This window comes from Musca domestica, unplaced genomic scaffold (assembly GCF_030504385.1).
Source record: "Musca domestica strain aabys unplaced genomic scaffold, Musca_domestica.polishedcontigs.V.1.1 22, whole genome shotgun sequence".
Taxonomy (NCBI): Eukaryota; Metazoa; Arthropoda; class Insecta; order Diptera; family Muscidae; genus Musca; species Musca domestica.
Genome location: NW_026712262.1, coordinates 10,869,148 through 10,897,028, shown reverse-complemented (window position 1 = coordinate 10,897,028; position 27,881 = coordinate 10,869,148). Strand labels below are relative to the sequence as shown.

General features: G+C 35.3%; 1 non-coding gene across 1 annotated transcript; it reads right to left on the bottom strand.

Moving 5' to 3' along the window:
- Positions 1–21,617: 21,617 nt before the first annotated feature.
- Positions 21,618–21,726, bottom strand: LOC131802676 (U6 spliceosomal RNA). Its single transcript, XR_009342327.1, has one exon. It is a non-coding gene; the product is annotated as a U6 spliceosomal RNA (small nuclear RNA).
- Positions 21,727–27,881: the final 6,155 nt, after the last annotated feature.

Here is a 27,881-nt window from a genome sequence, read left to right as displayed (position 1 = left end):
ATCCTTGATTGGAATTACGTTATGTACATGAGGCCACCGAGAATATGCATGTAAATGAGTTTTAATTTAGGAAGCTCACTCTTCTTTGCTTTATTGGGCAAGAAAGTAAATATTTTAAAAACAAATATCAACTCTATTCTTTTCTGTGGCGCAATTCGATTTGTTTAGAAAGCCCGTATAGTTACGAGAACATACTGGTGCATGCTTTATGTCCCATATACATTGAAAACGGTAAATGGTGTAGTAAGTCAAAAACGTATTTTAAGTCCACGCCATATCTTAGTTTACAAACTTCCATCGGACATATTTGGGACACACTTCGTCTAGAGCGCTAAGAGGGCCAAATGTTTGATCGGAATCTTATGTACAGATTCCATTTTTGTGAACCTATCTACAGTTGTTGGGAATTCGACATGAAATATGTCCATATGGAGAATCATATTAGGTTATTGGCTTTCTGTCCAATTATTTTCGTTACAAATTTTGTACGCATTTATAAAGCTGTTTATAAACTTTATTAAATTTGGGTAGAAATAAGTATTGCTTTCATTCTTCATAGTCTTATAGGGCACCTCTATGGTTTGTAGATTTTTGGATGTCATCTATAATGCTATATAAATCTTCTTCTCTTGCTATGTCTTTAGCTAATTTTTTCGCATTTAACAAATTTCAAATGTTGGTAATTGTTGAATAAGTTTTTCAAGTTTGACTCCAGAACCTTTCCTTTTTCAGAATAAATTCCACTTTTTCCTTTTTTATATGCATATTTAGTATGTCATCTAAGTATTCTTTATTTCGAAGACTTTCCTTATCCAAATATAAAATATGGTGTTTTCCATATATAGTTCTGTTCTCATAGGGTTTATAATTAGTTATTCTGATTTGGGTTCTGTACTTATTGACGATGTGACGATATGTCAACGAGTTCTTGATCTTTATCACTTAATTCTAGACGACTAAGAAAATCTGGAACCTTGTTGTTCTTGACCTTGAGATATTCTCTATTGAAATCGTATTCTCATAATTTTATACGGCATCTTATTAACCTTGAACTGAGTTCCTTTAGGGAGGCCAACCATTTGAAAGGTCGATGATCGGTTTAAATTAAAAAAATTGTGCCAAATAGATAAGCCCTGAAATATTTCATTGCCCACACAATGGCTTGAAGCTCCTTTTCTATTGCGCTATAATTCTTTTCGTGGTCATTAGGAGTCCTACTTGCATAGCATATTGTTCTACAATTTTGACTTAATACCGCGCCACGATCTCCATTGCTTGCATCAGCGGTAAGAATAAAAATTTCTTCAAAATTGGGATAGGCTCAAACTGGAGGATTCGTAATTATATACTTTAATTGGTGAAATGCGCATATATATATAACGGATCCTCGATGTTTAACTTTGCATTCATTCAGTTCAATTGTACTTTCAGATTAATTTTTTTTCAACACATAAACCATTTTCGTTAAACTATCAAAATGTTCCTCGAATTGTAACGTGGTTTTCTCATCGGCTGAGGTAAGCTCAGCTGTGCCCAGTGTCTCCATAAGGACCCACTAAATCTTATGAGATAATAAGAGTAGATTTCTCCCTTTCCTGGGGGTAAAAATCGGATGTTTTATTGATCTTTAATGCTAAATTACAATCTACTCGGGTTGAAATACAATAAGATAAATATGGAATATAGGATGGCAAATGGACTTCGGAGATGTTCGTGATTTCAAGGTACTGATGCTTAGTTGATTATCGGGAGTTCGATGTTAACTCGTATCGTAGGCAGGAGGGTGTACGACTCGTGGACAATCGAGAACGATGATGTCGGGTGTACACAATGAGTACTCGGTGGTTGATGTGAGGTATGATTAGTCGACGACTTGAAGGCGATCGGATACTCGGGGATGACCGTCGGAGGCTGATTGTGGGGAAGATCGGGAATTACGGTGTTGCGTTCGGGTGACGCTTACGTTGACGATTTGAAGGTAATCGGGAACTTGTGTTCGTCGGTTGTCGACGATCAGGAATTACGATGATTGTGTTCGGGTGTTGCGTTCTGTTGACGATTTGACGGTAATCGGCAACTTGTGGTCGTTAACGATTTGAAGGTAATCGGGAACTTGTGGTCGTCGGTTGTCGATGATCAGGAATTACGATGACTGTGTTCGGGTGATGCGTTCTGTTAACGATTTGACGATAATCGGAAACTTGTGGTCGTTGACGATTTGAAGGTAATCGGGAACTTGTGGTCGTCGGTTGTCGATGATCAGGAATTACGATGATTGTGTTCGGGTGATGTGTTCTGTTGACGATTTGACGGTAATCGGGAACTCATGGTCGTTGGCGATTTGAAGGTAATTGTGGTCGTCGGTTGGCTACGACCAGGAAATACGATGTTGGTGTTCGGGTGATGACTGTTGTTGACGATTTGAAGGTAATTGGGAGCAGCTGTCCAGGTCTTCGTGAGCGGATTGACATTCGTACTGGTTCGGCAGCTCGTTGAGGGTAGATTCGGCAACCGATGCGTTAGACTTTGTAGATGGATCGGGGCTCGTTCGGGCTCGGCAGCTCGTTGAAGGTAGTTTCGGCAACCGATGGGTTACGCTTTGTAGATGGATCGTGGCTCGTTCGGCAGCTCGGGTTTTTGTTATTCGGGTCGGCTACAGGGGCGAGGTAACTGGCCTAGCTACGATTCTATAACTACGTCTACTCCACTACCAACGTTCGACTATAATACGGAACAGCGAGCCGAAACCCCTGTGGAACAGCGAGCCGAAGCTCCTGTGGAACAGCGAATCGAAGTTCCTGTAGAACAGCAAGCCGAAGCTTCTGTGGAACAGCGAGGCGAAACTCCTGGAACAGCGAGCCGAAACTCCTGTGTAAATGAATTACCAGCCACTCAACTTAATGAGAGCCTGTCTTGAAAAAGTATTCCCGACTAACGCTTTTATTAGTCGGAGGACGGCCGATGATCTTTAGAAAATCACTAGCTACCCTGTGGCAAACTCCTGCAGTAGCAAGCCTATCATCACACCGCAAACCGAACACTATATGTGACCAGTCCTAACAAGTCATTGCGAATTATTTGCCTTATGCTGTGAACGGCATACCACCGAAATGTAATTTGTTCACTACGAGCCCAACGAATGCTGTGGTTTTTGGTTGGTGCTGTTGTCGCCTTGTGTGCTGCCTATGGCCGTGTTGTGTGAACGTAGTGGTGGTGATTGGTTGGTGCTTTTGGCGTCGCACTCGTTGTATTCTTGCAGTGGTCGTTGTTGTTGTTATTATTGTGCAATATGTGCGGTTGTTTGTTCGTACTAATGTACGTGATGAAATCATCACGGTACAGAATGAGGTTGAGAATAACAATATATCGTCCATATATATGACGCAATTGTTATTAATATATTCTCTTAAAATGTGTTTCATCATTCGTTGGAAGATGGCAGGTGCATTTTTAGACCACGTGGCATCCTGATGAACTCAAAATGGTCCATTGGTGAAGAGAAAGCCGTTTTAGGTATATCTTTTTCATACATCATAATTTGATGAATACCTTTCACCAGTTCTATTGTTGAAAAATATTGAGCCCTTCCCAATTTATTAAATAATGCCTCAATATTAGGCATAGCAAATTTGTCATCTACAGTGACAGAATTAAGTTGACGGTAACCAATGACTAAACGCCATTTCTGAATACCGTCAGATCCATTTTTTTTGGGTACTATTCAAAGTGGGGAATTATAAAGTGTTTTACTCTATCTTATTTGATTTGACATTTAGGTAATCTGATTCTCAATTTTCTCACGAATATTTGGATATCTATATATTTTTGAGAATATGGTAGTAAAGATAGAATGTTTTACTTCAGTGGTTATAGGCAGTGATTGTCCCTCCAAATAAAAGGTGTTTAAAAATTTAGTCGAAAACTTATCTAACCAATTTCCGTCTTTCGAGTTTTTAAATATCGGGACATATGTATGTGGACAAGACAGTTATTTCTTCATACTTTATTCGAGATCGACTTGTTAATAAAGGTATGGATATATTAGCAATGACAAGTTTTTTGTTTTAAAAGTCAATTCTATTAGTTTAATAGATATACTTTCACCGGTTCTATTAAATTCAGTTGGGACGTTTACAATAGCTTCTTGATTAACTATCTTAGTGCCCGTAAGGGTATTTTACTTTAGATTATATATAATTTCGCGCTTTAAAGCAAGTACCCCAAACATCCTGTTATCGCCTAATGACGTGGCGACACTAGAATCTATCAGACATCTCACTTTTATTCCATTTATGGATAATGGTATTATTGGTAAGTAGGATTTTGGGGAGGTAAATGGAAATTTCCGCCACTATTAATATTAACTATATCCATATGATCCTGACTTTTATAATTCTCATTATGTTGGTTTGAGTCATTATTAGAATCGACATAATTGTTGTATCTATTGTAGTCATTATTGACAGATGTATAACTCTTGTTACTGGCACTGTTATAATAATGTTTGGGTTAATTTGTCACTTTATTTTCACAATAAAGTTTTGTGCTAATTAAGAGGTCGTAGCATGGTACAATGAAATAAAGGTAAATTCAATTCATATTAGTATTCCCAGCTCTTAATTTTCTGTAATTTACCTTGTCAAATTTCAATGCATAAGAAACAGTTCCCATCTCTGATTTTATGTTTATGCAATGGATTAATGAATATAGATTTTGACAGTAAGATTTTGTTAAATGTATAAATTGGAAAAAAATTGTAGACATATGATTACATGACTTTACGTTCTAACATGGGTTGTAGAAAGATTTTGGTTTTATAATTTTATATACTTTTCAAATAATTGATTTAAGTTTTCTTTATTCAGGTTTATTTCCCAAAGGTATGTAACTTGATAAATTTTAACTCACAAGTAAGTTCAACAGTTAAGTAAATTAATTTTTATTATTATAATATAAACTCAATTAATTATAATATAAATAATATAAACTCACTATTAAAATATAAACTCAATTCTATCCCAGAGTCGAATCTACATTCAGTTTTACTTTACGATGTAATCAGAAGTGCCATTGTTGGTAGTCTTTACTTTGGGAATTGTATCAAATAGTAATTACAATGGTGTCGATCGGAGATCATTGCATAAGAGAGCTGTTGGTGGTCTTACGTTTTTCGTGGATAAACAAGGTGAATGCATAAGAATGCCACAGATGGTGGCCTTACGATTTTCGTGAATTAACAAAGTGTCGCAATTAATACTTTACAACAAAGTTGAAGAAATACATTGTTGTAATTCTTATCTTTAAATTAGCATAGGTCTCTGTTGTGGGTGCGCTATATTATATTCTTATATAACTTATGTTAGTCCGGCTACGCAATTTAAATGATTAGTATGTTAGCAATATTTTAAAAATGACTTCAAATGTTTTGCGTGCGAACAATATAAATTTCTTTCTGATTAATAACGATATTTAGATCGCGAATGCTGGTTGTTTATTTTAAGGATTAGAAAACATTTCAGTAACAAAATATTGACAGTGGTTGTTGATGTAGTATTTCCTACCAACACCGACTGTAGACAAAAAATAAAAGGATATTTTATAAATCGTACAGCTGAATTCGTAAGCGTGCTCATACTCAAGTGCGTATGACTCAAAAGTCCTTGAATGGTCAAGAAGGATAGAGACTGCAAGAACTAATCTAAGTAGTTTGTTTTATCTAACATTCTCTTGTATTTTTCAAATCTATCAGCCAATGAGCAGAATTCAATGCTTATATTTTGTAATTCGGTAAGAGTTTTATTAAAAAAATTGTAAAATGCAGCATCTAATGCCCTTCTTTTCCCTTAAATATAAGAAATCAAACATAATCAACAGGAACTAATTGCTCACAGTTGATTATAAAACAATTCATTATTGTACTTCTCGTAAATGTTCATGTACACCGTGTATAAGTTAGATCTTTGCGTTAAGGTCTTAAATAAAATTATGATCAGCTTGATCTTTGCGCGAAACTTATCAAAAAGGATCGCGGATTCCTTTTAATCTTGTAACTTTCAATTGTCATAATTGATCTTACTTTTGTTAAACTTATCAAAAGTTTCACTGCTGCCTTTTTTTTACCTAAATAAAAGGCGATTATTTTATTTAAACCGACTTAATTTATTGCTTGGCTGCTGATTAAAGAGTGACTTAAAACTATGTTACAATTTTTAAATGAGAATTCAATTCTAAAATTAATTTGCTTACTTAACAAATTTATATTCCCTGAAATCATTCCACTCTGTTGCGTAGAAATTAGTTGCTGTTACCAAAAAGCAATTCTTGTTAATTTTGTCTATACGCACTAAGGGTTGCATGGTTTGACGAATTTAACTTCCAGAAATCCATTTTTTATTTTGGGTTTTATTTAAATAATTCATAGGAATTGAATGTTTGGGGCAGACGAATGTCTGCAATGCAGTTTCATTGCAATTTATAAGTTTGGAATGAGTTTTTAGAAAAAACTATATTTTATTGGACCAACAACCTATTATGCGTTAACTCCTCCCCTTTAAAAACCATTGTCTCCAATAGTTAGAAATATCGTAGGCTATCGACCTTTTGTGGATCTGGTAATTGCACTTTGGTTCGAGTGACTGGGATCTGCATTAATATGCGATTAGGGGCAATTGTATGAATGACTACTTTTTGTTTTTTCTTCGTGAAATACCCAATTATAAAATTATTAGCAAAAATGGAAAATAGAGAACCAGAGGTAAATTTGGTAACAATTGTTTATAACTTAAGTTCAGGGATTGACTTAGTGTTATAAATATGCACATAGTTCCATATGTAATAGTTTCGAAGGATAGAAGTCTTATGAATTCATCTTCGACAGGTGCTTGTTGTATTGCTGGAAGACTAATTTTTGAAAATGAATCTTCTAAGTTTTTGTACAATTTGTCATTAATACGTAGCGCTACATTGTGGAATTCTATTAAAAATTTTCCGTTTTAATTTTTGTTATTTACTGTTCACTAAAATCATTAAGAAAAATAATACTGGGTGAAATATTTTCAATTCGAGGAATATAATACCCGTGAGTTTAGGACAAGATGAACTTAATCCGTGTAGTAATAGTGGATGCAAGAATCATTGGATATGTTTACTAATTTGTTATTACGCATTTGCTTTTTACGCCGTATATACTATTATTATTTTTTATAATTTCATTAAATTTAGTATTTAATATTCTATTAATCCTTTTTACAGTTCTGATTAAAAAATTTTGGAAGTTTTCTTTGCTAGTTAGAGGAATTACAATAATATATAAAGTTTTTTTTTCTAATTATACAATACTTTAATTTTTGCTAATTGTAGGGCTTCTTCTATTGATGTTACAATAATATTATCATCTTTTGTTTTTTTCTAATGCAATTTTCATTTTATTTTAATTTAACAAAAAGGAATTTACAATATTTTGCTTTGCCCATTGTGTTGCAAATTTAATATTAGTAAGTTCTTCTTTTGTAAATCTAAGTTTTCAGCATGCAAGCTGAGTGCAGCTTCATTTACATAGTTACTGTCTTGTTTTATGGCTGTTGTTATTTTATTTGTAATTTGAGTAAGGTTTTGTAACCTCTCTGTAAAAATGTGATTTATTATTATTTGTTGATTATTATTTCGGATAGTTTGGTCTAAATGTTTTGTAATTAATTCAAAGTCGCCGTTATCTGGAGATCCCGCGATATATTTCCAGGCTATGCCTATCATATTAATGGCTCATTTCTTTCCGTATGTTTCTATTAGTTCTATGGTTTCAAGGATATCGTGTATTTGTGATAATTCGTGTGTTAGGAGTGGGAAAATAAGATTGAATTTAGTTGTGGTTTGTGTATTTTTCCTCTGAATGTCATTAACGAGGTTCCTGTATCTATTTATGTCTATGATATGAATAATGTTAAATGTTCCATCCTGTATTTTTGCGAGTCCATGGTGAATAGGTACAAGGTATGACTGTGTGAAGTTAAAAAATGTATGTTGTTTTCTGAAGAGGTGCAAAGAATGTTAAGTTTCCGTAAAAAGAAGTATAAAGTTGGTCTCAGCTCTTAATGTTCCTTTTATTTACTACTTTTCCTGATTCTGTAATAATTGTAGTAGAGTTATTTGCTTTTACTATTTCTGTTTAAAATCTTGGAGACAATTCATTCCCTAAACGCTTATGGATTTTTACATAAATTTCATCACCTGGCTCAAATTGTTTGATTGCTTCCCGTATTTTATTATGAGTTTTAAGGTCAGATATTTGTTTGTCTCGTAATCTTTGGATATTGTCTTTTCTTGCTTTATCATGCATTTCGGGGTCTATGCCAACTTATCGTCCGAAAAATTTCTCGAATAGTCTTTGTCCTGTTGTGATATGTATTGTATTCATAAATTGCTCTGTCTAAAATTTCTACGAAAGTAGGGTATGTCCGTTCAGTTCGAAGGCAACGCATAATTTCAGCTAGGGTTGAGTGAAATCGCTCAACCTGACCGTTCACGACACTCGTATATGGTGGAGCTTTGTAGATTTCTATATTTAATTGGTCTTGTAAAATAAAAATTATTGAAGCTGAATTAAAAGATTTCAGAAAGCATATCCCGGAATGCTTGGTCCGGATTTTATTTGTCCGCGCCGGGATTGAAGAAAACCCCGGACCTTGGTTCTGCTCGGTTTGTCAGAACGTCATCCACCGCAGATCTGTTTCGGTGCGATGCAATGGATGTAGAGAATGGGTGCACTTTAAGAACTGTTTCGGACTAAGGCGTTTGCGAGACTACAGCGAAAGGGATTATGTTGCGACTTGCTGCAGCAACGTAGTCCCCAGCGAGTCCACTTCTTCGTCGTCCTCATCAGAGACGTCGTCGGAGTCCACCACAGTCTACGGAACAGCAACCAACACCGCAACCCCTAACGCCACATGTTGCTGTTCCAACTCCGGATTGTGCTTCATTCATGCAATTCAATTGCAACGGACCCCGAAGCAAAATAGATAAGATAGTCGAATTTATGAGTCGGAGGAATATTAAGATCGCAGCGGTGCAGGAAACCAAGCTGAATGAAAATTGCAGCCTACAACGTTGTTATGGCTACAACGTACTAAGGAAGGATCACACCAGAAATGGAGGTGGGGGATTAGCGTTCCTGTTACACCATTCTGTTCAGTACAGACCTATCTCGCTTGAGCTAGTCTCTAGTGACCCATACATAGAATGTATGGGGGTAGCAGTCAAGTGTGGAACTGCCGATGTAGAGGTGCTTAATGTGTACATCCCGTCGATTAATAGCTGTGAACCGCGTTATTTGCCTGATATTAGCCCATTGTTGGTAGGCAATAACCGCCTGATACTAGTGGATTTTAATGCCCACCACGAGTTGTGGCATTCCGTCCCAGGTAATGACCAGAGGGGATCAGCGCTGACAGAGCAGATTGACTGCTCCACATTCTGCACGGTTAGCGAGGATGCCCCCACCCGAATAAGAGGAGTTCGCCAGACTTAACCATAGTGTCACCCGGTCTGATAAATGACGTGACTCATTTCTCTTGGCTCAGGCCATCTCCTAATAGTCGTCTTCATAAGCAGGTCGACCGATTTCATAACCTCTGAACGCCGCACTTTTCTTAACCAGAGAATTCACCAACCGCCGAAACATCATCAAAGCTGCAGCCGCTTACTATATACCTGCTGGTCGAATACCCGAGATAAGACCAAACTTCCCAGCAGAGGCAGCGGGATTAGCAAACGAGCGTGATGATCTCCGAGGAGGAACTACTACAGTTTACGATGGGTTATGTTGCAAATGTCATCCGTAACGCTATGTCATCCAAAGCGTTGGCCCGGACGGAATCTCAATGGTAATGTTGAAGCAGCTGAGTACACCGGGAGTCGAGTACTTAACGAAAGTTCTCAATTTGTCGCTAGCCACCCACATAGTGCTCGAAACATGGAAATGGGCCGGGTGGTCCCGCAACTGAAGCCAGTAAAGGTGAATCGTACAGGCCGATTTCGCTTTTGTCACCAGTAGCGAAGACTCTTGAAGCTTTACTCCTCCCCAGCATTAGAGAAAGCTATACAGTTGCCAACCACCAGCACGGATTTCATCCACAACATAGTACCACAACAGCATTACACGCCATATCCACATATATTAGTAGAGGACTGGGCATATGCTTTCTTTGCAGTACCTGCTTGGATGTTACCATGAGAGTCATCCCAACCATCATATGGTGGATAAATCTCCCCCACCCAGGCGTCTCAGGAAGGACATACATGATCTAGAGAGGGTGGTCCAGCGCTACAAGAGAGAACCTCAAGATCAAGTCTATCAGGCAGATGCTATTAGCAACTATAAAATGAATGCCGTCCTCGGAGTACACCCCCCCCCCCCCCCATCCATAGCACCTGAAGAACGTCAGCTGCCTAGACAAACCAGGGTAGTTTTGGCGCAATTACGTTCAGGATGGTGTAGTCGTCCCAATTCGTATTAGGCACGAATTGATGAAAAGGTGCGTGACGCCTGCCCGGCGTGTGATACAAGCCCGCACAATATGCTGCACCTCTTTAACTGCACAGTCAAACCTACCCAACTGACTCTCTGATCTCTGGCTACAGCCCATTAAAGTAGCCGAATTTCTAAACCTGGAGCTGGAACCAGATTAGCAGAACGCAAACACATGCATGTACTACTGCTACAACAACAACAACTAATTCTGTTATAGGTTCTTTAATATCTTCAATGACTCTTGACTTAATAATCCTGAGGACAAGTTTATTCCCCGTTTTAAAAGTATCAATATGGAGATTTCGCCAGGATATAAGGGTATTGTTGTTGCCCTTAGTTCAGGTTTCGGTGGATGCCTTTCGTATTTATTTTCTTTGCAAACATTGTTCATGCTGGGAAAATAACATTTTTCGAGTATCTGTATTTTATTTCCTCTGGCATTTCTATGAGCTCTTTTTTGTGCTGATAATTATTTCATCCTGTTGGTGATTGCCTTTAATATCTTCCACTTGGATATCTAATGCGATATTTTGCAAAGTGCTGTGGAAAATTTTCCCATCAATGGCATCAATCATTTATGACAGAGGGATTTAGTTTTTGTTTTTATTACTAAGAGCGTATGTGAGTGGCTGGTGGTCTGTGTATATTTTCACTTTACCACTTCATATAGAAAAGGCTGTTAAGGGTCTATATAATAGTGAGCATTTCCTTTTCATTCGCTGCGTAATGCTCTTCTGCCTTATTCGGAGTTCTTGATATAAAGGTAATGGGCTTGTCTCCTTGAGACAAAACTAATTCGAGAGAATAACCTGACGCATCAGTTGTTAGGTCGAAGGGCTTCTAATAGATAGTACAACAATGGATAGTACAACAATATATCTCTTGATATTAGAGAATTTTTTTATCATTGTAAAAGCTTCTACCGCCGCTGTATTAAATTCTATAGAAATTTTAGACGATTGTTTTTCGATATTCGAATCTTTTTTAAAACGGCGATAGTGTAACTATCTTAGTGCCCGTAAGGGTATTTTACTTTAGATTATATATAATTTCGCGCTTTAAAGCAAGTACCCCAAACATCCTGTTATCGCCTAATGACGTGGCGACACTAGAATCTATCAGACATCTCACTTTTATTCCATTTATGGATAATGGTATTATTGGTAAGTAGGATTTTGGGGAGGTAAATGGAAATTTCCGCCACTATTAATATTAACTATATCCATATGATCCTGACTTTTATAATTCTCATTATGTTGGTTTGAGTCATTATTAGAATCGACATAATTGTTGTATCTATTGTAGTCATTATTGACAGATGTATAACTCTTGTTACTGGCACTGTTATAATAATGTTTGGGTTAATTTGTCACTTTATTTTCACAATAAAGTTTTGTGCTAATTAAGAGGTCGTAGCATGGTACAATGAAATAAAGGTAAATTCAATTCATATTAGTATTCCCAGCTCTTAATTTTCTGTAATTTACCTTGTCAAATTTCAATGCATAAGAAACAGTTCCCATCTCTGATTTTATGTTTATGCAATGGATTAATGAATATAGATTTTGACAGTAAGATTTTGTTAAATGTATAAATTGGAAAAAAATTGTAGACATATGATTACATGACTTTACGTTCTAACATGGGTTGTAGAAAGATTTTGGTTTTATAATTTTATATACTTTTCAAATAATTGATTTAAGTTTTCTTTATTCAGGTTTATTTCCCAAAGGTATGTAACTTGATAAATTTTAACTCACAAGTAAGTTCAACAGTTAAGTAAATTAATTTTTATTATTATAATATAAACTCAATTAATTATAATATAAATAATATAAACTCACTATTAAAATATAAACTCAATTCTATCCCAGAGTCGAATCTACATTCAGTTTTACTTTACGATGTAATCAGAAGTGCCATTGTTGGTAGTCTTTACTTTGGGAATTGTATCAAATAGTAATTACAATGGTGTCGATCGGAGATCATTGCATAAGAGAGCTGTTGGTGGTCTTACGTTTTTCGTGGATAAACAAGGTGAATGCATAAGAATGCCACAGATGGTGGCCTTACGATTTTCGTGAATTAACAAAGTGTCGCAATTAATACTTTACAACAAAGTTGAAGAAATACATTGTTGTAATTCTTATCTTTAAATTAGCATAGGTCTCTGTTGTGGGTGCGCTATATTATATTCTTATATAACTTATGTTAGTCCGGCTACGCAATTTAAATGATTAGTATGTTAGCAATATTTTAAAAATGACTTCAAATGTTTTGCGTGCGAACAATATAAATTTCTTTCTGATTAATAACGATATTTAGATCGCGAATGCTGGTTGTTTATTTTAAGGATTAGAAAACATTTCAGTAACAAAATATTGACAGTGGTTGTTGATGTAGTATTTCCTACCAACACCGACTGTAGACAAAAAATAAAAGGATATTTTATAAATCGTACAGCTGAATTCGTAAGCGTGCTCATACTCAAGTGCGTATGACTCAAAAGTCCTTGAATGGTCAAGAAGGATAGAGACTGCAAGAACTAATCTAAGTAGTTTGTTTTATCTAACATTCTCTTGTATTTTTCAAATCTATCAGCCAATGAGCAGAATTCAATGCTTATATTTTGTAATTCGGTAAGAGTTTTATTAAAAAAATTGTAAAATGCAGCATCTAATGCCCTTCTTTTCCCTTAAATATAAGAAATCAAACATAATCAACAGGAACTAATTGCTCACAGTTGATTATAAAACAATTCATTATTGTACTTCTCGTAAATGTTCATGTACACCGTGTATAAGTTAGATCTTTGCGTTAAGGTCTTAAATAAAATTATGATCAGCTTGATCTTTGCGCGAAACTTATCAAAAAGGATCGCGGATTCCTTTTAATCTTGTAACTTTCAATTGTCATAATTGATCTTACTTTTGTTAAACTTATCAAAAGTTTCACTGCTGCCTTTTTTTTACCTAAATAAAAGGCGATTATTTTATTTAAACCGACTTAATTTATTGCTTGGCTGCTGATTAAAGAGTGACTTAAAACTATGTTACAATTTTTAAATGAGAATTCAATTCTAAAATTAATTTGCTTACTTAACAAATTTATATTCCCTGAAATCATTCCACTCTGTTGCGTAGAAATTAGTTGCTGTTACCAAAAAGCAATTCTTGTTAATTTTGTCTATACGCACTAAGGGTTGCATGGTTTGACGAATTTAACTTCCAGAAATCCATTTTTTATTTTGGGTTTTATTTAAATAATTCATAGGAATTGAATGTTTGGGGCAGACGAATGTCTGCAATGCAGTTTCATTGCAATTTATAAGTTTGGAATGAGTTTTTAGAAAAAACTATATTTTATTGGACCAACAACCTATTATGCGTTAACTCCTCCCCTTTAAAAACCATTGTCTCCAATAGTTAGAAATATCGTAGGCTATCGACCTTTTGTGGATCTGGTAATTGCACTTTGGTTCGAGTGACTGGGATCTGCATTAATATGCGATTAGGGGCAATTGTATGAATGACTACTTTTTGTTTTTTCTTCGTGAAATACCCAATTATAAAATTATTAGCAAAAATGGAAAATAGAGAACCAGAGGTAAATTTGGTAACAATTGTTTATAACTTAAGTTCAGGGATTGACTTAGTGTTATAAATATGCACATAGTTCCATATGTAATAGTTTCGAAGGATAGAAGTCTTATGAATTCATCTTCGACAGGTGCTTGTTGTATTGCTGGAAGACTAATTTTTGAAAATGAATCTTCTAAGTTTTTGTACAATTTGTCATTAATACGTAGCGCTACATTGTGGAATTCTATTAAAAATTTTCCGTTTTAATTTTTGTTATTTACTGTTCACTAAAATCATTAAGAAAAATAATACTGGGTGAAATATTTTCAATTCGAGGAATATAATACCCGTGAGTTTAGGACAAGATGAACTTAATCCGTGTAGTAATAGTGGATGCAAGAATCATTGGATATGTTTACTAATTTGTTATTACGCATTTGCTTTTTACGCCGTATATACTATTATTATTTTTATAATTTCATTAAATTTAGTATTTAATATTCTATTAATCCTTTTTACAGTTCTGATTAAAAAATTTTGGAAGTTTTCTTTGCTAGTTAGAGGAATTACAATAATATATAAAGTTTTTTTTTCTAATTATACAATACTTTAATTTTTGCTAATTGTAGGGCTTCTTCTATTGATGTTACAATAATATTATCATCTTTTGTTTTTTTCTAATGCAATTTTCATTTTATTTTAATTTAACAAAAAGGAATTTACAATATTTTGCTTTGCCCATTGTGTTGCAAATTTAATATTAGTAAGTTCTTCTTTTGTAAATCTAAGTTTTCAGCATGCAAGCTGAGTGCAGCTTCATTTACATAGTTACTGTCTTGTTTTATGGCTGTTGTTATTTTATTTGTAATTTGAGTAAGGTTTTGTAACCTCTCTGTAAAAATGTGATTTATTATTATTTGTTGATTATTATTTCGGATAGTTTGGTCTAAATGTTTTGTAATTAATTCAAAGTCGCCGTTATCTGGAGATCCCGCGATATATTTCCAGGCTATGCCTATCATATTAATGGCTCATTTCTTTCCGTATGTTTCTATTAGTTCTATGGTTTCAAGGATATCGTGTATTTGTGATAATTCGTGTGTTAGGAGTGGGAAAATAAGATTGAATTTAGTTGTGGTTTGTGTATTTTTCCTCTGAATGTCATTAACGAGGTTCCTGTATCTATTTATGTCTATGATATGAATAATGTTAAATGTTCCATCCTGTATTTTTGCGAGTCCATGGTGAATAGGTACAAGGTATGACTGTGTGAAGTTAAAAAATGTATGTTGTTTTCTGAAGAGGTGCAAAGAATGTTAAGTTTCCGTAAAAAGAAGTATAAAGTTGGTCTCAGCTCTTAATGTTCCTTTTATTTACTACTTTTCCTGATTCTGTAATAATTGTAGTAGAGTTATTTGCTTTTACTATTTCTGTTTAAAATCTTGGAGACAATTCATTCCCTAAACGCTTATGGATTTTTACATAAATTTCATCACCTGGCTCAAATTGTTTGATTGCTTCCCGTATTTTATTATGAGTTTTAAGGTCAGATATTTGTTTGTCTCGTAATCTTTGGATATTGTCTTTTCTTGCTTTATCATGCATTTCGGGGTCTATGCCAACTTATCGTCCGAAAAATTTCTCGAATAGTCTTTGTCCTGTTGTGATATGTATTGTATTCATAAATTGCTCTGTCTAAAATTTCTACGAAAGTAGGGTATGTCCGTTCAGTTCGAAGGCAACGCATAATTTCAGCTAGGGTTGAGTGAAATCGCTCAACCTGACCGTTCACGACACTCGTATATGGTGGAGCTTTGTAGATTTCTATATTTAATTGGTCTTGTAAAATAAAAATTATTGAAGCTGAATTAAAAGATTTCAGAAAGCATATCCCGGAATGCTTGGTCCGGATTTTATTTGTCCGCGCCGGGATTGAAGAAAACCCCGGACCTTGGTTCTGCTCGGTTTGTCAGAACGTCATCCACCGCAGATCTGTTTCGGTGCGATGCAATGGATGTAGAGAATGGGTGCACTTTAAGAACTGTTTCGGACTAAGGCGTTTGCGAGACTACAGCGAAAGGGATTATGTTGCGACTTGCTGCAGCAACGTAGTCCCCAGCGAGTCCACTTCTTCGTCGTCCTCATCAGAGACGTCGTCGGAGTCCACCACAGTCTACGGAACAGCAACCAACACCGCAACCCCTAACGCCACATGTTGCTGTTCCAACTCCGGATTGTGCTTCATTCATGCAATTCAATTGCAACGGACCCCGAAGCAAAATAGATAAGATAGTCGAATTTATGAGTCGGAGGAATATTAAGATCGCAGCGGTGCAGGAAACCAAGCTGAATGAAAATTGCAGCCTACAACGTTGTTATGGCTACAACGTACTAAGGAAGGATCACACCAGAAATGGAGGTGGGGGATTAGCGTTCCTGTTACACCATTCTGTTCAGTACAGACCTATCTCGCTTGAGCTAGTCTCTAGTGACCCATACATAGAATGTATGGGGGTAGCAGTCAAGTGTGGAACTGCCGATGTAGAGGTGCTTAATGTGTACATCCCGTCGATTAATAGCTGTGAACCGCGTTATTTGCCTGATATTAGCCCATTGTTGGTAGGCAATAACCGCCTGATACTAGTGGATTTTAATGCCCACCACGAGTTGTGGCATTCCGTCCCAGGTAATGACCAGAGGGGATCAGCGCTGACAGAGCAGATTGACTGCTCCACATTCTGCACGGTTAGCGAGGATGCCCCCACCCGAATAAGAGGAGTTCGCCAGACTTAACCATAGTGTCACCCGGTCTGATAAATGACGTGACTCATTTCTCTTGGCTCAGGCCATCTCCTAATAGTCGTCTTCATAAGCAGGTCGACCGATTTCATAACCTCTGAACGCCGCACTTTTCTTAACCAGAGAATTCACCAACCGCCGAAACATCATCAAAGCTGCAGCCGCTTACTATATACCTGCTGGTCGAATACCCGAGATAAGACCAAACTTCCCAGCAGAGGCAGCGGGATTAGCAAACGAGCGTGATGATCTCCGAGGAGGAACTACTACAGTTTACGATGGGTTATGTTGCAAATGTCATCCGTAACGCTATGTCATCCAAAGCGTTGGCCCGGACGGAATCTCAATGGTAATGTTGAAGCAGCTGAGTACACCGGGAGTCGAGTACTTAACGAAAGTTCTCAATTTGTCGCTAGCCACCCACATAGTGCTCGAAACATGGAAATGGGCCGGGTGGTCCCGCAACTGAAGCCAGTAAAGGTGAATCGTACAGGCCGATTTCGCTTTTGTCACCAGTAGCGAAGACTCTTGAAGCTTTACTCCTCCCCAGCATTAGAGAAAGCTATACAGTTGCCAACCACCAGCACGGATTTCATCCACAACATAGTACCACAACAGCATTACACGCCATATCCACATATATTAGTAGAGGACTGGGCATATGCTTTCTTTGCAGTACCTGCTTGGATGTTACCATGAGAGTCATCCCAACCATCATATGGTGGATAAATCTCCCCCACCCAGGCGTCTCAGGAAGGACATACATGATCTAGAGAGGGTGGTCCAGCGCTACAAGAGAGAACCTCAAGATCAAGTCTATCAGGCAGATGCTATTAGCAACTATAAAATGAATGCCGTCCTCGGAGTACACCCCCCCCCCCCCCCCCCCCATCCATAGCACCTGAAGAACGTCAGCTGCCTAGACAAACCAGGGTAGTTTTGGCGCAATTACGTTCAGGATGGTGTAGTCGTCCCAATTCGTATTAGGCACGAATTGATGAAAAGGTGCGTGACGCCTGCCCGGCGTGTGATACAAGCCCGCACAATATGCTGCACCTCTTTAACTGCACAGTCAAACCTACCCAACTGACTCTCTGATCTCTGGCTACAGCCCATTAAAGTAGCCGAATTTCTAAACCTGGAGCTGGAACCAGATTAGCAGAACGCAAACACATGCATGTACTACTGCTACAACAACAACAACTAATTCTGTTATAGGTTCTTTAATATCTTCAATGACTCTTGACTTAATAATCCTGAGGACAAGTTTATTCCCCGTTTTAAAAGTATCAATATGGAGATTTCGCCAGGATATAAGGGTATTGTTGTTGCCCTTAGTTCAGGTTTCGGTGGATGCCTTTCGTATTTATTTTCTTTGCAAACATTGTTCATGCTGGGAAAATAACATTTTTCGAGTATCTGTATTTTATTTCCTCTGGCATTTCTATGAGCTCTTTTTTGTGCTGATAATTATTTCATCCTGTTGGTGATTGCCTTTAATATCTTCCACTTGGATATCTAATGCGATATTTTGCAAAGTGCTGTGGAAAATTTTCCCATCAATGGCATCAATCATTTATGACAGAGGGATTTAGTTTTTGTTTTTATTACTAAGAGCGTATGTGAGTGGCTGGTGGTCTGTGTATATTTTCACTTTACCACTTCATATAGAAAAGGCTGTTAAGGGTCTATATAATAGTGAGCATTTCCTTTTCATTCGCTGCGTAATGCTCTTCTGCCTTATTCGGAGTTCTTGATATAAAGGTAATGGGCTTGTCTCCTTGAGACAAAACTAATTCGAGAGAATAACCTGACGCATCAGTTGTTAGGTCGAAGGGCTTCTAATAGATAGTACAACAATGGATAGTACAACAATATATCTCTTGATATTAGAGAATTTTTTTATCATTGTAAAAGCTTCTACCGCCGCTGTATTAAATTCTATAGAAATTTTAGACGATTGTTTTTCGATATTCGAATCTTTTTTAAAACGGCGATAGTGTCCCGTGAGACCTAGGAAAGGTCGAAGTTCTTTTATAGTTCTGGGTTGGGGAAACTTTGCGATAGCTTCCACTTTTCTGGGTTGGTTTTTATGCCTGCCTCGGATATTATAAATCCGAGGAATTCTACTACTTTCATATTTGCTTCTTCTAACGTTTTGAGAACATTATGAATGTCACTAATATGGTCTTCTTCGGATTTGCTGTATATAACTATATCATCGATATATACGTAGCATATTTTCCCTATATGTTCGCGGAGAATGTCATCGAGAGCTCGTTAGAATATCGACGACGCTTTTTTTAAAACAAATGGTAAGCGAGTAAACTCGCATTTACCATTATTAATAGAAAATGCAGTTTTTCCACATCCACAGAGACTTTTAACAGAATTTGGTGGAATCCGCTTTTCAAGTCCAAGACAGAAAAGAATTTGGTATTTCCTAACTTCCCTAAAACATCGGATATTTCAGGATAGTCTATGACCATTCTATATTGTTTATTCCCCTGGGAATCAGGTTTTTTATCTACTATCCATACAGGTGAATTGTACGGGGATCCTGATGGTTGTATGATTCCATATCTTAAAAGTTTTTGCACTTGCATCTCGACTTCGCGCTTTAATGAAGCCGGATAAGAGTAAAATTTGGTATACACTGGAAAATCATTTGTCGTACGGATCTCTCCAACCACTTTAACAATTCATGGCTTCTATTTGCCTGACTATATGAGTCATCTCGTAATTTTATAGTATTCACACTTTGACTGGCATGTTGTTTAAGTCGAACTTTAGTATGCTGATGAACGATCAAGTAATTTTTATTTGTGTAAATGACTGCGTCTAAAGGAGGAATTTTAGTTTGTCGTCCAAATAATGGAATTTCGTTAGAAATTATTTTTTTACTAAGCCCGGTGGAATATAATTTTTACTAGATTCTGTGTCTATTAAGATTTTAAAGATTTTCCCGCTCTTAGTCCGACATTAAAAATATGGAAGCGAAGAGCTTGTCATTCTAAAAAATGAATGTCATCAAGTTCTGATTCTGTTTCATTGTGTGAAAATTATTTTCCTGACCCTCGTTTCCAGCTTCTAATCCTCCTAATTAAGTATCAAGGAACGATGTGAATAAACTGCCTTATAAAATTATTGAACTGTTTAGTTCCCTTGAATCAAAACTGTCAATTTGTATTCTAATGTTGATACATTTCATTTGTCGGTGTAGTGTAGGGTAAGGTACTTGAAAATTGCTAGCCAATCTAAAGGAGTGTTGTACGACTCCAACGCCATTTCTGCGTTACCTACAATTGTATCTCTAATTATGTTCAAAATACCGTAGTATTTTGGAATACCTTTCAGATTTTCATATATTCTTAAAATTTTTCCCACGCTCTTTCTCTAATACTTAAACTCTCCTAATTTGCCTGAAAATTCCCTTAGGCATTTGACAAGATCGGAATTTTATCTAAGTCACCTACTACTACTATCTAAGTCACCTATCTACCACGTTTGTTGGAATAGCGTTCGAATTTAATTCTTCTTAATTACTATTTATTCTTCTTTTTAACAGGGGGTTTAAAGTTGTATTTAAGTATGTAGGGCTGCTTTTTCAATATCGTTCACAGATATTTTTGTATGTTTTGGATTATATACGGTTATTTTATGTCTATTTGTAATTTATTATAAATAAAAAAATAACTTACAATAGTATCATCATGGTGGGCACTCCTTTTGCAAGGCTGTTATTGGTAAAAACACTGTTTATCCGTTGTGTAGCATCTAGTTTTCTTTCAATATTGTTTGAGTTGTGTTGTGGTTCTTTAATATTACATTATATTGTAAAATCCACAATCAGCACTTTTTATGTTCTTGTTTTATAGACCTTTTTTTTTTATAACTTATTTGGGAAAATATTTATTTTTTTCTTCTATTTTTCCAAAACTTTTTGTTTTTTTGGTAATTCATAGACTGTGTTTGGTAATTTTAAATTAAGCCAATTTTGAGATTTTTTTCCTTCCAGATGTTTTCTGTATTTTTTCGGCCGTAATTCGTATGTTAAACGTTTTGTCTTCGACCGAGTTTTAATAATTTCCCTCGGTTTGCTCATCTTTTTAGTATGAATTTTTCTTAAAAAACGTTTGGCTTTAACAGAATGTTATTGATTTCACTTGTTTTTTCAGATTTAAATATAAGTTCTTATTTAAAAAATTTCTTAGTACTTTGTTTTTAATTATTTATTCGCGGGTGAAGCGGGGCCTTTTTCTTTACACTTTACACGACACTGATTTGCTCGGACGCCAGTTAGACCTTTGTGCGTTAAGGTCTTAAAAAAATTAGTATCAACTTGATCCTTATGCGAAACTTTATCGCGGACTACTTTTAATCTTGTAACTTATTTTTGTGAACCTTATCTGCCTTTTTACCAGAAATAAAAGACGATTATTTTATTTAAACCGACTTTATTGTTTGGCTGCTGATTAAAGAGTGACTTAAAACTATGTTATAATTCAATTCTAAAATTAATTTGCTTCTAATTAAAAGGAATTGAACTTTGGGAAAATATTTAGGGCAGACGAATATCTGCAATGCAGTTTCATTGGAATTTATGAGTGTGCAATGAGTTTTTGGGAAAAACTATATTTTTTTGGGCTAACAACTTTTTATGCGTAAACTTATACAAATGCGGCTTTATAATCCACAAAGAAAACATTTTTATCTTTGTGCTACTTTAGGCCACGATTAAGTGTCATTTTTGCGCAGTGGCTATGCTAATCTTCTCTGTATCATTCCAATTTTTAGTATATGTTCTGCCGAAGCAAGAACGTTCGGGATTATAATTTACCAAAAGTAGCCATCATAACTAATAGTTTAAGCGGAATACTATCAATTAAGTCAAAACATCATAAAAATCAGTTCATAAATCAATTTATAAACATTTTTAATGCATATTTAATTAAATCGTTGCTAAAATTCATTCCTGGTCATCCAAATAGTACCCAGAATGACATTGTAGATCAAGCACCAAAACCCCACAGTTAATAGGACTCTTGAAGGCATATATGCCAACAGAAGATGCTTTAAACACATACAGGACATAATTTTGGATGAATGGTCTGATGATTGCTTGTCAATTACTAGTGAAGGCAACTCGCATTGTTTATGTATCCCACAATTAAAGTGCAGGATCATACAATTAAGTGAAAATATCAAATAAATGAAAATACGATATAAGTATTGAATCATGCTGTTAAATGCTACCTTTTAGTTAAGTTGCTGAATCAGAATTTGCGAAAAGCTCACATCCATACCAGGAAAGTTTTTGCTAGTATTCTATAGAAAACATATTTTATTAGAGTAAAGGGATGTGTTATCCATAACGCATACAGCTTTGCACATGTTTGTCCGGCTACTTAACTTTAATAATAAATATGTTACCGATATTTTAAAATGACCCCAAATTTTTTGCCTGCGAAACAATATCATTTTTTTCTCATTAATAACGATATCCAGATCGCGAAGATTGAATTGTTTATTTTAAGGATTAGAAAATATTTAGACTATTCGGGATTCAGTAATAAACCATTGACAGCGGCAAATCTATTTTTAGTAGTGAGAACTTAAATAATATTTTATATGTCGTACAGCTGAATTCGTAAATGTGTTCATACTCAAGTGTGCATGATCCACTGAGTCAAAATTCTTTGAATGGTCAAGAGGATAATGAAACAACCATTTTTGTTATCAATTTGACTTTTTATTAGCTCTATAACTTAGTCTATGTTTGCAACAAACCAATAGTTGGATCGATCAAGGATATGGTGTGTCTTGTTACCAAAAAAAAAAATTGTAACAGTTAACAAAAAAAGAACTGCAAATTTCCTCTTGCAATCACTTGCAACTCTTCTTCTTCTCCTTTCGGAGAGCTATATTTGCGCATGCAATTTTAAAACATCTTTATTTTAGAAATCGCAAACCTTTTTTGTTTTTCGGCTCATATTAAATTTTTACTTCCTTCATTTCTTTTTTATTGCGGTTAAATTGTTTTCTTTTGAAAAAAAAAAATGATTGCAGGTCTTTGGAAGGATTCCGTCTGTCTACTCTTCATGAAAAAAAATGAATTCTCTTCAAGAAAAATTTTTCCAGCAAGAAATTGCTAACTCTCACTGAAAGAACTGTCAATATTTCCCTATCCAAGCGCTCACTTTTATAGAACTTTAGGGTTAACAGACGACTTTCAGTATTATATTGTATTGATTTGAATAAAAAATACAATAATTTTTTTAAATATTTAAAACAAAAAAGAAAAAAATACAAATCAAAAAATACATAGATACCGTGAGTGACAATACATTGGAATACAGAAGTGACACTACAGTGAAACACAAAAAAGAAAAAAAAAACATTGATTTATGAAACTAACAAAAATTTAAGAAAAAAAGTAAAAGTCATTATACAGGGACACAATTTGGAACAAAACAAATTGAGACCCATCAAGACGGTTTGTGAGAGCAGAGTGGATAGCAGCCGATTTACAGAAGCGGCGACGACACAACAACAGCAATCAAACCTGAGATCCAAAACCAGCAACAAAGTGAGTACTCGTGGAAATTCTTAAATTATTTTAGAGAAAAGGGCATAAAAGGAGCAGGAAAATTCTTGATATTTGCTTTGAAAATTATACTCGCTTTGTAAAATAAATTACATACACACATGCTGACTTCTTTTGAAACTGGAGATTGCCTAGACTTAGACTCAAAAATTACCATAAGCTCCTAGCCTTGACTCACACATCACAAAACCTCTTTTTAAGCAGCTATCTTGGACGGACATTCAACAGAAAAAAATGTGTCTATGTAAATTAGACTTGGAAAATTGGCGTTACTAATAATACATAAACGCCATATTTGAAAAAAGGAGATTTACATTCATCGTCATTTAAATACAAAGCGAATATATAGTCGCCATATTTTTTGGAAAATTTTGGCGTCTATCGAAAACACAAAAAAGTAAATAACTGCCGTTAAAAAAAAACGTCTGGTGGACAGACAAAAATTAACCTAAATTTTCTTAAACAATTTTTGAGAAAAAAAATTTAAAACAAGCAAGAGTCTGGTAGACAGACATACATGTGATACATAATCCACAAATTCATTTGAAATTTTGAAAAAAAAATATAAAGTCGGGTGGACAGACATAAAATCGATCCCATCTATTTACAACTACATATTTTAATTATAATTTTAACGTCTTTTACAATTTATAAAAACCTCTCTTTCTCTAAAAAGCTTAATATTTTTCTGGGACCCAAAATTGTCTGTAATTTTTGGCAGAAATATTTTGCTGGTTTTTCTACTTTTGCGACTTGAAACATTTCGACACTTTTTGTTTTTTTTTTGCGAAAAATTTTGGATTCTGACCCGAATTAATTTTTTTGAAATATTTTCGAGAAATTTTTCAAAATTATTTTCTCTAACTCTCGTTGCGAATTTGATCAAAAATTTAGCGAATTTAAAAAATTTGTTGAATCAAACAAATATTTACAGCAATAATCAAAATTATTGGCTTTTAAAATAAAGTCCTCCTGTCATAGGATATTAAGCGATTTGAGATGAAAATTTTGGATTTTTATTCGACAACCCAGCGCACATTTTTACTTCGGAAAAAAATTGTCGTTTATTGAAACAAAATATCCCTGTTAATTTTTGCCTTTACAATCATGTTTTCACTGTTTTTAAAAAAAATTTGAAATATTTCTCGAATTAAAAAAATAAAATCCTCCTGTAAGTGGACTTTAAGAGATTTGATTTTCTTTTTTTTTTGCTCATTTTGGCTAAAAGTTGACTCCTTCTGGCAACCCAACAAACATTTTTAATCAAATCAGTCCGGTGTCAATTACAAAGACATTTTTTTGAAAATTTTCAAAAATTTGGAAATTTTTGAAAAGAGACGGAATATAATTTAACACAAAACAACAAAACGATCTTTTCGTCGACAAAAATTAGGGAAAGAAACTTATCCTCATTTTAAAAATAAAAATTTGAATAAAAGTTTAAATTCTAAACCAAGTTAGTCCTTTTCATTGGGCAACCTTCCTTTTTTGTAACACAACAAAATTTCGTAAAAGTTAACGCACAGCTTTCAAAATGGATAAACGATCTTTTGGATTATATTTCAATATTTTCAATAACCAAACCTGATGACACGGTACATACATTGGAAACAACACGAATGAAGTTGGACTCTGCATGGGACCAGGTCAAGAGAGCATATATAGACAGCCGGGATTATGTTCCAGAAGAGGGAGGAAAGCCGATTGATAAAAATAAAGTGAGGAAGCAATATATGGATACCATGGAATCGTAAAAAAGCGCTGAGTTCAATAAATGGACAAATTCAAAATCTTTTGGATGAAAAGCCCAGGAAAAATGAAAAGAGAGTCAGAGGTGTCACAACGAGGAAGGGAAGTGCATTTCACTAATGTATCGCGGCTACCTCCATGCGATACATACACATTAAAGGTGGTTATAGAGAATAGCCAACTTTCAGAGATCTATTTTAGACAATTTACATAAACAACTCAAAATGAAGCAATGTCGAAAAATTATTCATACAGCAGGAGAAGCTAGAGAAATTATTTGGCATGTCCCTCTAACTAATGATGGATGGATGGAATTCACGGAGTAAGGGATTGCAAAAGTCGCTTTGGCTGCCATATTTGTACTATGAAACACAATACTTTGTTACACATGGGAAAAGAAACTCACACAGTACTTGTGCTGGTGCCAAACCAAATATAGTCCACTACAAACCTAGAGCCAACTACTATTACTACTTTGACCCTCCAAGATAAGCAAATTTGTTAGCGACAATCTGAAGGAACACTACTTTTCGGAAAAGATGAAAAACTTTTTGAAGTTACCTACACGAAACAAATTAATTCATGTCACTGGCTTAAGTCAGTTTGTTTCTGAGACTTCAACGAAATTTTGGATGGATAGTTGGAGGATCTATACTGGGAAGCACCCTTCAACGAAAACAAATATCACTTCTAAATACAACTTCAATAGAGAAAGTACTTACACGTTTTTTGGGAGGTGGAAGAGACTCCTTAAAAAAGTTTTACGGTCAAAAGAAGACCAATCTTCACTGAAACAACAACACGGAATAAGGATGGAAAGTATGTGGTGACTCTCCCTTTAAAAAAATGCGAAGAATTGGGGGATTCCCGAAACAATTCTACAGAATGGAGAAAAAACTTTTGAAAACACCGGAGATCAAAAAACAATATGATGCCCCAATACTTGAATACCTAGAACTTGGTCATATGAGGAAAAGCAATCCGAATGAAATAGATAAAATGCCAAATTATTATCTACCACATCACGCTGTGATAAAACCCGATCGACTCACAACGAAATTAAGAGTCGTATTTAATGTTTCTTGTCCTACATCAAACAAAACAAGTCTAAATGGCATACTATATCCTGGACCCATTTTGCAACAAGATTTAGTATTGCAAATTTTAAAATGGAGATTTTTTAAATATGTCTTCAATGCAGATATAATAAAGATGTATCGCCAAATACCTTTGGATTCAAAGCAAACAAAATATCAAAGAATTTTATTTAGACAGTCTCCTGAAAACCCAGTAGATTATGAGCTGCTAACAATTGCATTTGGAGTTAACTGCACACCATATTTAGCATTGAGAACTCTTCTTAAACTAGCGGAGGATGTAAAAGATTCGTATCCTAGAGCCGCAAACATAATTTTGAATAATTTATATATTGATGGTGTATTAGCTGGCGGCCACACTGAAGATGAATCAATAAAAGCTCGGAAGGAAATTAACTGCCGCTTTAGACTCTGCTGGTTTCACACTCATGAAATGGGCGTCAAATGATTACAAAATAATACAAGATGTTCCACATGAACATTTACTACCACTCAATTGGCTAGACATTTCCGAAGATGCTTCTACTAAATCCCTTGCAATTCGATGGAATATCTCAGGCGATAATTTTTCCTTTACGCCACCTTCAATGGAAAATAAAAATAAATCTTCAAAACGAGAAGTTTTATCAACTATTGCCAAATTATTTGACCCATGTGGATGGCTGGCGCCGGTGGTTGTTGTAGCTAATCTGTCTAGACAAAATTGACTGGGATGGTCAATTAAAGCCATTGACACTCAACCCGTTTCTAGACTCAAACGGTATTATTAGAGCAAATGGCAGATTGGTACAAGCCCTTACATATAGCGAACATCATCCAATGATACTACCACATGAAGCAAAACTTAGCAAATTGTTAGTCGAATTTATTCATAAGATTACCTTGCATGGTGGTAATCAATTAATGACCCGAGTATTAAGGTCCGAATTCTCGATATTCGGACTCAAGTCGCTAGTCAAACAAACCATACGAAAATGTCGAATCTGCTTAATTCATAAAAAAACAAACCCAAACTCAAATGATGACTTCGATATTATTATAATCATTTTGTATATGGATCAGTTTTGGCGTAGCGGATTAATTGCTTCACATTCTGCATGGTAAACGAGGATACCCCTATCCGCTGGTTATTTTAAACAACAAGTTGTCGAGTACCCTGAGAGCGATAGGGCGAAGCGAATGTTTCGCACAATAGTTCAGAAATCGATTTTCCTGGCCAAAACCCATTTTTTTCTCCGATTTTTTTATTCCAATATGGGATTCTAGAGTAAATATATTGAAAGTAAGGAAACGAAGAAATAAGGTCAAAATATTGGAAGGTGCCGATCGCTAAATCGACTTAGAGTTTTAAGCTGATCAAGAATATATATGCTTTTTGGGTCTGGAACGAGTATTTCGAGGAGTTATAAAGGGAATGATAAAGTTATAATACTACATAAAGTTAATATAATAGTATATTATAATGGGTGATGTTGCAAATGTCATCCGGAACGTCTAGTAACACAAAGCGTTGGGGCCGGACG